Below are 12,590 nucleotides of genomic sequence, written 5' to 3' on the forward strand. Positions count from 1 at the left end.
GGATTACTTTTGGTTATTGAATTTGAAAATATCAAGAAGGATTTTTGTTAGTTATTTTGTGTATCTTACTAGAGGTAGAAGTGATTTTATTTTGTATGCAGAGGTCACATCAGAAACATAAACCATTATTTCAAAGAAGCTGGGAGAGGAGTGCCTAGGTGGCTCAGTCGGTTAAACTTCCAACTCTTGGTTCGGTCTCAGGTCATGCTCTCCTGGTTGGTAAGTTCAAGCCCCAAATCGGGGTTCACGCTGCCAGTGAGGACCCTGCTTGGGATTCTCTCTCTCCCTCTCCCTCCCTCAGCCCCTACCCCAACTGTGAATGCGCTCACTCACTCTCTCTTTCTCTCTCTTGCTCTCAAAATGAATAAACTTAAAAAAATAAATGAAAGAAGCCAGGAGAAAGAGGGATTATTTAATAAGTGATGTTGGGACAACCAGATAACTATATAAGAAAAAAAAATGCTGAAAAAAATGTTTTAACTAGATTTATGTTCCTTTTTTTTTTAAGTTTATTTATGTATTTTGAGAGAGAGAGAGAGAGAGAGAGAGAGTGCGAATCCAAAGCAGGCTGTACACTGTCAGCCCAGAGCCCAACATGGGATTCAAACTCATAAACCATGAGATCATGACCTGAGCCGAAATCAAGACTCGGACACTTAACCAACACAGCCACCCAGGCACCCTAAGCATGCAACTCTTGGTCTCAGGGTCATGAGGTCACACCCCACATTGGGTGTAGAGAGAGACCTTACCATGGTCTACAGGATTCTGTAAGACCCATTGAGCCTCTATTCGTTAGCTTGAATTTAAAAGTTTATTTTCTCTATAACCCACATTATAGGTTATGTTTACTCTTTTGTATATGTCAGATATTTTATGATTTGTTTTAATGAAACCATGAAAGTAATTAGAGGAATACTAAAAGCTTTTCAAATCATGGATTGAAGGAGTTTTTTCTAAGCATAACAGGAAATCCAGAAGCCATAAAGGAAAAACACCAATAAATTTTAATGCATACATATTTTACATCTCTATAAGACACAAAAGAACAGCACAACAATGCAAGAAACAAAAAAATTGAGGGAAAATATTTTCAATACGTATAATATAATAATAATTATAATAAATTACCATAATATAATAAAGCTCTTACAAATTTGTAAGAAAAAATCAGAAAAATGGACAAAATACATGAACAAAAAATTCATAGAGAAATGTGTTCAATAAACATGATTTAATAATAATAAAATAAATGCAAATTAAAATACTCTCTCAGATTAGGGAAAAAGTTTACCTTCACAATACCCAGTATTGATGAGGATGTGGGAAAACCGGCACTTTGATGCCCTGTTGGTAAAAATGTAGTCATTCCCTTTTTTAGAACACAATTTGGCAACAACCTATGAAACAATTAAACACCCATCGACCCAGAAATTCTACTTCTAGAAAGCCATTCTACAAATAATCTTGCATAAATGTATAAAAATAATACAAACATATATGTAACTGCAACATTATTTATAATAGTGAAAACCTGAAAAAACCCAAACACCCATCAACAAAGAATGTTTAAATAAATTATAGTACAAACATACAATGGAATACTTTATAGATTTCAAAAAGAATTAGGTAAATCTGAGTTGATACAGAATGACGATCGGGATTCAGAGTCAAGTCATAGAACAATTAAGCAAAAGTATGAATCTATTTGCATTTTTTTTAATTTTTTATTTATTTTTATTTTTTTATTTTAGAGAGGGGGGCAGGGGTTGAGGGAGAGAGAGAGAGAATCTTAAGCAGTCTTCACATTCAGCACGGAGCCCAACTTGGGGCTCGATCCCACAAACCTTAAGATCATGCATGACCTGAGTCGAAACCAAGGGTCAGACACTTGACTGACTGAGCCACCCAGGCACCCCTATTTGATTTTTAAAAGGACGAGTTTGTAGGGGCGCCTGGCTGGCTCAGTCAGTTGAGCATACAGCTCTTGATCTCAGGGTTGTGAGTTCAAGCCCCATGCTGGGTGTAGAGATTACTTAAAAATAAAAAAAGATCTTTTTAAAAAGAGGGACAAATTTGTATCTGCTTCAAAAATGTCTAGGGGCGCCTGGGTGGCGCAGTCGGTTAAGCGTCCGACTTCAGCCAGGTCACGATCTCGCGGTCCGGGAGTTCGAGCCCCGCGTCAGGCTCTGGGCTGATGGCTCAGAGCCTGGAGCCTGTTTCCGATTCTGTGTCTCCCTCTCTCTCTGCCCCTCGCCCGTTCATGCTCTGTCTCTCTCTGTCCCAAAAATAAATAAACGTTGAAAAAAAAAATTAAAAAAAAAAAAAAAAAGTCTAAAAACACATTCACCAGGAAAATGTTTGTAGTGAGTCCGCTGGGCATGGAATGAAGAGTAACGAGGGAACAGGAGACAGACTTGATTTCATTTGACTCTGTTCTGTTTGATTTTTTTTCTCTTCATATCAAGCATGTATAATTTTTATAATTTAAAAAAAAAAAGAATTCAAGTTCTTTGAACATATGGCTGGTAACTAGCCTTCATAATTCACCAGAAGTACTCAAGCTTTAGAACAAGTAAATTATTTTCCTCTAAAATGCCTTCGGCAAAACTGGGGTGCTTTATCAAGCCTGGTAACAGACTGAAGCTTGTTTCTAGGCATTTTCTTTGAAATTGCCTTCCAAGATTATGTGGTGCAAACGCCAGCCAGCACTGTGCCCCAGCCACCTCCCTTTGCACTTTTTCTTTTTTTTTTTAATGTTTGTTTATTTATTTTATTTATTTATTTTTGAGAGAGAGCTAGAGAGCGAGCAGGGGAGAGGCAGAGAGAGAGAGGGAGACAGAATCCCAAGCAGGTTCCATGCCATCAGCACAGAGCCTGATGTGGGGCCCGAACCCACAAACCACGAGATCATGACCTGAGCCGAAACCAAGAGTTGGATGCTTAACCAACTGAGCCACCCAGGCGCCCCTGCACTTTTTCAGGTGGAGCCAGAACAGAGGTCACTACTCCTTGCCACCGTGGTCTGTCTGCGGATGCTTATCGCTCACCTTAGGTTTACCAACACCGGGGGTTCGCTTCACAATGTGTTGTACATCAGAATTGCTGCCTCCTCAATCTTTTCTCTCAGAGCCAGTAAGTAACCCCCGATGGCCTTTGACAGTCCCTCCACTGAGCCGGAATGGAACCCTGGGTGATTCTGGCCCTTACTGCAGGAGGCACCTGTCACACATGCAAAAACATGTACAAAAGTGAAACAAACAGGGGCGCCTGGGTGGCTCAGTCGGTAAAGCATCTGACTTCAGCTCAGGTCATGATCTCATGGTTCACAGGTTCAAGCCCCGGGTCGGGCTCTGTGCTGACAGCTCAGAGCCTGGACCCTGCTTTGGATTCTGTCTCTCTCTCTCACTCTCTCTCTCAAAAATAAGTAAACATTAAAAAAAAAAAATTTTTTTTTAAGTGAAACAAACATCTTTCCAAAATTCAAAGCCCTTTTCCTTTGTGCGGATGTGACTGATTATGGACGGCAATTAAGATTCTCCACTCAACTCCAGACTCCGATGAATTTTCTTTCAACCAAAGTAGAAGTGGGTCTATACACCAACACACCTACAGGTAGATCTCAAGGAAACCCTGCTCCGCTAAACCATCAGATCCAGTGATCAATGATGCTTTTCTCTGAGTTACGCTTAGCCAGCCAATGCCACAGCATGCTGTCCGGAGGCAATGGGTGCCTTTGGGATGAGATCTAAACCCAACATCTGACCTCTGACCACATGTGGTCATTGAAAAGTCTCGTAGGGCTTCATGAGAGAATTAAGGGGAGGAGATGCTGATTTTCATTGTCCTGGCCCAATTCCAAGTTTGATCGTTCTCAGTCCTCCTCCTTTGTCTGCCTGCCATCTCACTGAGACGTGCTATTCCTCGGTTCCTGTTATAAACAGCTGTCCACTGTTACCCGAGCAAGGCAGGGAGCCGGCAAACTCCACCCTGGGGGAAGCTGCATTTCAAGATAAACGTTTCCTCCGCATCTTTGGTAAATTACTTAGATTTACCTTGGAGGAAAGGTACAGTTTTCTAGAGAGAATAAAGGCATAGTAATGGGGAGTTAAAAATTATCCACAAGCCCTGTTTTGTCTAAACGGTGAACAAAGAAGACCGGAATTGATCACAAAGGGGCCCTCAGAAGGGGGAGTCCATAGGAAATAAATCTGAGATTCTGACATTTTATTTGGGAATCCAGAATTTAATCTTAAGCATTGATGAAGCAGGGGCTATTTGGCACCAAAATGCATTTCTTCAATCTAAGGCGTATTTACAAACAGAGCAAACAGGCAAGTGACTCTGTAAACCAAAGGAAACGAAACACATCCTCTGCCGTTCGAGCTTCAGTGTCTGTGGTGGTCGTGTCTTGGCCCCTCAATTTAATGCTCCCTCCCTCCTTTTCATTCAACACAAGACATCTTAATTTCAAAATATCATCCCCAAAGGTTTCCTTCTAATGCTCCAACTTCCAGAGTAATTACTCTCTTTAATCTTAAAAAGACAATTTAGGGGCACCTGGGTGGTTCAGTCGGTTAAGCGTCCGACGTCGGCTCAGGTCATGATCTCACGGTTCATGAGTTTGAGCTCTGTGCTGACAGCCCAGAGCGTGGCACCTGCTTCGGATTCTGTGTCTCCCTCTCTCTCTGCCCCTCCCCCGCTCATACTCTGTCTCTCTCTCTCTGTCTCTCAACATTAAAAATGTTTTTTTAAATTACTCTTAAAAACTCTGTTAACCTTTTACTTTTTTTAATATATATTTTTTTAATTTTTTAACGTTTATTCATTTTTGAGAGACAGAGAGTGAGCAGAGGAGGGTCAGAGAGAGAGGGGGACACAGAATCCGAAGCAGGCTCCAGGCTCTGAGCTGTCAGCACAGATCCCAAAGTGGGGCTCGAACTCACAAACCTTGAGATCATGACCAGAGCTGAAGCCAGTTGCTTAACCGATTGAGCCAGCCAGGTGCCCCTACCCTCGATACATGTCAAAATAGTTAACCTTGGGGCACCTGGGTGGTTTGGTCGATTGAGCATCCACCTTTAGGTCACGATCTCATGGTTTGTGGGATCGAGACCCATGTCAGGCTCTGAGCTGATGGTGTGGAGCTTGCTTGGGATTCTCTCTCTCCCTCTCTCTCTGCCCCGTCCCTGCTTGCACATGCTCTCTCTCTCTCTCTCTCTGTCTCTCAAAATAAACATTTAAAAAAAGTATTTTAAAAAATAGAATAGTTATCTTTATGCTGGATGTTTGGCCTCTTTTAAGTTTATTTACTTATTTATTTTTAAGTAATCTCTACCCCCAACATGTGACTTGAATTCATGACCCCAGAATCAAGAGCCACATGCCCTTTCAGTCAGCCAGGCGCCCCAATGTTTGGCTTTTCTTATAGAGAAAATACAAAAGAAGCAGACCACAAAATACAGAATGTTCATATTCTTTTGATCAATAAAAACATCATAAGAGGGGCAGCTGCCTGGCTCAGCATTCAACTCTTGGTCTCGGGGTTGTGAGTTCGAGCCCCACATTGGGTGGAGATTACTTAAAAATAAAATTTGTTTAATTAAAAATGTCATAAGAATGATTTCCCAAACATCCCCCCAAAAGGCCGTCAACCAATCTCCAAAAGAGCCCCATTACCTTCAAATTAATAGCAAATTCTTACTACAGATATAGGAAAGAGAACGCCTAGACAAGCTGTGATGGCTCTTTGCTATACACAGAAGTATGTTCCTCCTCTAACCTAGGAATACGCAACTACAATCCCGGGGTGAAAGGAATCGTCTAGAGTCAGGGAGAGGTGACAAAGGGACAGAAAAACTTTGGGTAAACTGATTACCACTAATAAAGGAAATGAATTTCAGTCTCTGTAATTAAGGATAAAGTGCAGGAATAACAATACTTGGTTATATTTATTTATTTATACTGACTCTTGATTTCAGATCAGGTCATGATCTCATGGTTCCTGGGTTCAAGCCCTATGCCGCATTGGGCTCCTTGCTGACAGCAAGGAGCCCGCTTGGGATTCTCCCTCTCCCTCTCTCTCTGCCCTTCCCCACTAGTGCTCTGTCTCTCTCTCAAAATAAATAAGTAAACATTAAAAAAATTAAATATAAATAGATTTTTTTTATAATCTTACAGAATTTTTTTTAAACTTCTTTTAGAAGCCCCTGATAATATACTCATGAAGATGCACTCCCGAACCCAAAACAGAAATCAAATAGTATGGGTTAAAGACTCAAATGTGAAATGCAAAACTACAGAAATTTTAGATACAATGTATGAGAAGCTGTTGAATAAAACCTAAAAAGCACAACCTGGTGAAAGACACAATTGACTAAAATGATCTCAAAGACTTCTTATGAGAAATTACATTAAAATAAGCGGGAATCACACGTTGGGAAACGATCACTGTAATTTCCATAAGCATGACAGGATTAGTGATTAGAATCCATAAAGAATGCTTATAAATCTATTCAAGTTGGGGCCCCTGGGTGGCTCAGTCAGTTGAGCGACCGACTTCAGCTCAGGTCATGATCTCACGGCCTGTGAGTTCGAGCCCCGCGTCGGGCTCTGTGCTGACAGCTCAGAGCCTGGAGCCTGCTTTGGATTCTGTGTCTCCCTCTCCCTCTGCCCCTCCCCTGCTCATGCTCTGACTCTCTCTCTCTGTGTCAAAAATAAATAAACATTAAAAAAAAAATCTATTCGAGAAAGACAACCCAACAGAAAAGTGGTTGAAGGTAAGAACAGAGAATTGGCAGGGGCACCTGTGTGGCTCAGTCAATTGAGCATCCAACTCTTGATTTTAGCTCAGGTTATGATCCCAGGGCTGTGGGATCGAGCCCTGCACTGGGCTGCACGATGAGCTGGGAGTCAGCTTGGGATTCTCTCTCTCCCTCCCTCTATACCTGTCTGCCCTGCTTGAGCCTGCTCAATAAATACATACATACATACATACAGAAGTAAAGAACAGACAATCGGCAGAAGAATCTGTATGTCCAGTAAACACAAAACGATGTTCCATCTCTCATGTCCTCATTCTTGGCAGTTTCAATACACACATAGATGACCCTTCTAACAACTGGCTTCTTTTGTGTGTGTGTGTGTGTGTGTGTGTGTGTGTGTGTGTGCGCGCGCACATGCATGTGTATATGTGTTTTAATTGTCAAATACACATAACAATTTATCATCTTCATCATTTTTGAGTGTGCAGCTCAATAAAGTACATTCACACCGTTGTGCAACCAGCCTCCATGTGCAAGATGAAAATCTTGCAAAATCAAAACTCTATATCCATGAAACAACAACTCCCCATTTTGCCCTCCTCCGCCAGCCCCTGGGAACTACTATTCTGCTACTATTTCTGTTTCTATGAATTTGACCACTCTAGATACCTTATATAAGTGAAATCAAACAGTATTTGCCTGGCTTATTTCAGTTAACATAACATCTTTGTATTAATTTGCTAGGGCTGACGTACAAAGTGCCACAGACTCAATGGCTGAAAACAGAAATGTATTTTCTCACAGTTCTGGAGGCTGTAAGTCTGAGATCAAGGTGCCAGCAGGTCTGGTTTCTCCTGAGGCCTCTCTCCTTGGCTCATAGGTGGCTGCCTTCTGATTGTGTCCTCACCTGGCTTTTTCCACGTGTGTGCATCCCTGGTGTCTCTTACTCTTCTTTAAAAAAAAAAACAAAAAACCTTTTTTTTTTCACGTCACCTGGGTGGCTCAGTCGGATAAGCTTCCGACTTCAGCTCAGGTTATCTCACGGTTTGCGGGTTCGAGCCCCGCGTCGGGCTCTGGGCTGATGGCTCGGAGCCTGGAGCCTGCTTCCGATTCTGTGTCTCCCTCGCTCTCTGCCCCTCCCCCACTCATGCTCTGTCTCTGTCTCTCCAAAATGAATAAACATTAAAAAAAAAAAAAAAGAATTAAAAAAATGCACATGAAGCCCTCATAGTTGACTGTGGACATTGCTTAACTACATGTAAGATTGAGTTCACTCATAGTCAGTATGAGTATATAGCAGATTTGAGCTTTGGCATTGACTACTGTCAGGTGTAAATTTTTGAAAACTTTTTTTTAATGTTTATTTTTGAGAGAAAGAGAGAAAGACAGAGGGTGAGCAGGGGAGGGGCAGAGAGAGGAGACACGGAATGTGAAGCAGCTTCAGGCTCCGAGATGTCAGCACAGAGGCCAACACGGGGCTTGAACCCACGAACCATGAGATAATGACTTGAACCGAAGTCGGACATTTAATCGACCGAGCCACCCATGTGCCCCATTGAAAACTTCTGAATGAAGTTGATTATAACACTTTGGGGGAAAAAACTATTTAGTTGAAGTCACTGAAATGTATCAAATCAACTTTTGTGATCTCATTTAAAATAAATTCTCTGTCCTCTAATATTTCTATTAACTCATGTTAATACAGATTAAAATAGACAAATGTTAAGTATACAAAGCTACGGGCATTGTTTTAATTTCAAGTATTCTCTGAGAACATGTGATTAGACCGTGTATAGATAATGGTGTGTATATGTGTTCCAGAAGAATTCAGATTCTTGTCTTCCTGAAATAAATCTGAGTTGGTCCTAATACCACATCCCCAGTGACTCGACGCCCTCCTCCTCTTCTGTGTCTGTTTACATTCCATGGTCAAGCACTGTACCCCTCTGCCTTCCACACACCCTCAGCAACCTGCCTCCTCACTTCCTAATATCCCCTGAGCCAAACCACAACCCTGGTGATAATTCCAACTTGCTGCCTGCTCGGCACCTGCACCTGCCCAGCCAAATGCGTCTGGCATCACACGGCCTGGTTTCATTTTAAATTCATGACCACAAACCTCAAGTGGACTCTTAATGCCCTTGGCAATCATAGGATACTTAACCCAGGTTCACTTCTCACCCAATGCTCCAGCAAGTTATTCACCTCCCTTCCTCCCTCCTCAAACCTCCAACCCCCCTCCCTTCTTTCTGAGGTCACTGTGGATATTGACGTGATCAGCAGAGGAAGTCCGCAGACTGCCCACTCCCCACATCTATCTCTCTATCTCTGAACCCCACCCGCTGGCTTCCTGCCTGCTACTGTAGATGAATCACCTACAGTCCTATGGAAGTCTAGCCCTCTGCTTTGACCCCTCCCCTCCCATCATTCATGAGTACCACTCAGCCCTTCTCCCCTTTTCCTGATACATCTTTTTTATTTTTATTTTTGTTTATTTTTTGCTGTCTGCTGGACCAAAACTTTTCCTACCGACAATGCCACGGAGCCCCGTGTTGCTAGAACAAAGAGCCAATTCTATCTGCCACTTTCCTGATCTATTTGCAGCTTTTCATACAACTGATCGCGACCTCCTACCTGACAGACTCTTTCGGCTGGGCCGCCGGGACACGATCCTCCTGGTTTCCTGTTACCTCACAAGTGAGTATTTCTCAGTGTTTTTCAGTGATTCCTTTGCTTCTCCCCAGCCTCTGAGTGTTGTAGCCCCCAGATTTAGTCCTTTTCTGCACCTACAATCTGTCCCCTGTTGACTCCATTCCATTCACTGTCATGACTTTAAAGACCACCTAATTGCTGATCATTCTCAAGGGTACGTCTCTGACCCAGACCTCCCTCCCGAACCCCAGACTCTTTCAGCATCTCCACCTGGATGCCTAAGGTATGTCAACTTTAATATCCCCAAACTAAGCACCTGCCCACCTGAGGTCTTCCCCATCTCAGTCAATAGCAACTCCATTCTTCCAGGTGCTCAAACTAAAACCTTTGAGTCTTTCACATCCACATCCAATCCATCAGAAAAATCCTATTGGCCCTGTCTTCTAACGATGTCCATGAGCTGACTGCTTCTTACCACCTCTGCCACTACCATCATAGTGCAAGTCGCTGTCGTCTCTTGCTTGGATTATTGCAGTGGGCTCTTAATTTCTGACCCTCTAGATAGTCTATTCCCAACTTGGTAGCTGTGATTTTTTATAGTATAGCTTAGGGCGCCTGGATGGCTCAGTGGGTTAAGTGTTAAGTGGGGTAAGTGGGGTAAGCTCTTGGTTTCGGCTGAGGTCATGATCTCACAGTTCATGGGATCGAGTCCCACATCTGGCTCCTTACTGACAGCTCAGAGACTGCTTGGGATTCTCTCTCTGCCCGTCCCCTGCTGCTTGTGCTCTCTCTATCTCTCTGCCCCTCCCCCTGAAAGTAAATAAATAGGGGTGCCTGGGTGGCTCAGTTGGTTAAGCGTCCAACTTGATTTCAGCTCAGGTCATGATCTCATGGTTTGTAGGTTCGAGACCCGTGTCAGGCTCTGTGCTGACAGCATGGAGCTTGCTTGGGATTCTCCTTCTCCCTGTCTCTCTGCCCCTCCCCTGCTCATGCTTGCTCTCTCTCTCTCTTTTAAAAATAAATACACATTTTAAAGAAAGAGAAAGAAAGAGGAAGGAGGAAAGAAAAAAAGAAAAAGAGAGAGAAAGAAAGAGGAAGGAAGGAAGGAAGGAAGGAAGGAAGGAAGGAAGGAAGGAAGGAAAGGTAGGTTAGATTCTCTCACTGTGCAGTTCAAAACTTGACAATGACCCTGTATCAGTCAAGATGATCCCGGTTATGTTGTGGTAACAAATAACCCCAAAATTTCAGGGACTTAAAATAGCGATCATTTCTGGGGCACCTGGGGGGCTCAGTCGGTGAAGCATCCAACTCTTGATTTCAGCTCAGGTCATGATCTCACAGTTCATGAGCTCGAGCCCCAAGTCAGGCTCTGAGCTGACAGTGTGGATCCTGCTTGGGATTCTCCCTCTCTCTCTCTCTCTGCCCCGCCCCCGCTCACACAAGCTTTCTCTCTCTCCCTCTCTCAAATAAGTAAACAGTGATCATTTTTCTCATGCAGCACATCCATCTGAGGCAGCAGCAGGGAGCCGCTCGTCACCACCGTTGATCGGAGACTGGGGCTTTCAGCTCAGGATCCTACTTGGATGTTTCTGGTTGCCTTGGCAGAAGAGTAAAAAGCTCTAGAAAATTATCACTGGTAATCAACTGCCTCTAAAGCGAATTCTCAAAGCTCAGTGGCCAGAACTGTTCGCACGGCTTGATACGTCCTTAAGACAGCCAGGAAGTGTCATCCCACTCCATTCTGAGGGCCGGGAGCTAGAAATACGTGGTGCTGTCCTGAACACCATGGGCTCCCAGCAGTGCTCAAGATAGAAAAGCACAGTCCTCACACCAGCTTGTGAAGCTCTGCATTAGCAGCCGTCGCCCCCACCTCTCTGGCCTCACCGCCCCCTGCTCTCTCCCTGCTACCATTACCATTGCCTCCGAGACGCCTTTCCTCTGCCTGCGTGGCTCTTCCTTCAACGATCTGTACGATAATTCCTTCCCCTCCTACCCTGACCGGTTTACTTCAAATTGTAATCCACCCCTTCTCCGTCGCTAATCCTCACCCTACTCTCTACACGCACACCTGCACAAAAACTTCACGAGGGCAGGGAAGGCAGGGGCCGTGTCTGTTTTGTCCACGGATGTGCCCCCCACAAGCCAAGCCCAGATCAGCACCTGCACAAGACAGGAGCTCAGGAATTGTCGCTTCAGTGAATGATCCTCACTAGTGGTCAGGAAAATACAAAGGAAACCCGCAAAACATTGCTTCACACCCATGAGATGATAAAGTGTACAAGTGTGACAGTTGCAAGCCCTGATGAGGAGTTAGTGAGAGGAAACTCCTGCGCTGCTCAAGAGTGCACGCTGGGGGCAGCCACTCTGGGCAATCTGGCACTCTGGAGTCAAGTCCAAGGTAAGTGCGAATCATTACGATCTGGCAATTTCACTTCCCGGTGTTCACCTTGAAGAACCCTCATCCACATATGTGCAAGGAGCCATGCAAAAAGATGTTCACAACGGCATTGCTTACAATAGGGGGAAAAATGGAAACAACTAGAATTTCCATCAGCCAGACACTGGATAAATGATTGTCATATCCGAGGGACCATCGTAAACCAGTTACAATGAATTATTTTAGAAGTATTGACTTCCAGTGCGAGGAGATTGGAAGCTGCTTTCATTCACACAGCAGGAAACCAAGCTGAGAAATCTGAAAATGTGCAATTATTTTTAGACCTGTCAGAGAACTGAGGTCACAGGGCAAGCTGCCAAATTGGGAGAGGTGAACTCAAAGGTGCAGAGAAGCACAACTTACCTGAGCAGAAACTCCACGGGAACCAGTACCTGAGAAGGTATTCTAGTCGACATATTGCTGGAGGCTCAGCGTGGATAAGCTTGAAAGCTAAAAACTCCAGGGGCCCCTCACACTTGTGAGTTTTACCCCCAGGAGCCCTTCCAGATCCTCACAGTAAAGATCCAGGAAAAAACCCCCCTCACACCTCAGCAGGGGAAAGGGGAAAGGAACCGTTTTGGTACATAGCCCCAGGATTCTGTTCCTCTTAACAAGCCCTGCCCTCAAAAGAAACCATTTCATCAGAGCCTCATGGACCCAAGAGAAAGGAAATAGCCAGCTGCAACCCCCTCGAGCCTTTCTACCTTACCAAAGGGGGTAAGGGAGCTGAGAAGCCC

At 43.9% G+C, this 12,590-nt stretch overlaps 1 long non-coding RNA gene across 1 annotated transcript; it reads left to right on the top strand.

The window, feature by feature from the left end:
• Positions 1 to 9,243: 9,243 nt before the first annotated feature.
• Positions 9,244 to 12,362, top strand: LOC116738229. Its single transcript, XR_004343921.1, has 2 exons — positions 9,244 to 9,461; positions 10,915 to 12,362. It is a non-coding gene; the product is annotated as an uncharacterized LOC116738229 (long non-coding RNA).
• Positions 12,363 to 12,590: the final 228 nt, after the last annotated feature.

Source organism: Lynx canadensis, chromosome C1, assembly GCF_007474595.2.
Source record: "Lynx canadensis isolate LIC74 chromosome C1, mLynCan4.pri.v2, whole genome shotgun sequence".
NCBI classification, from domain to species: domain Eukaryota; kingdom Metazoa; phylum Chordata; class Mammalia; order Carnivora; family Felidae; genus Lynx; species Lynx canadensis.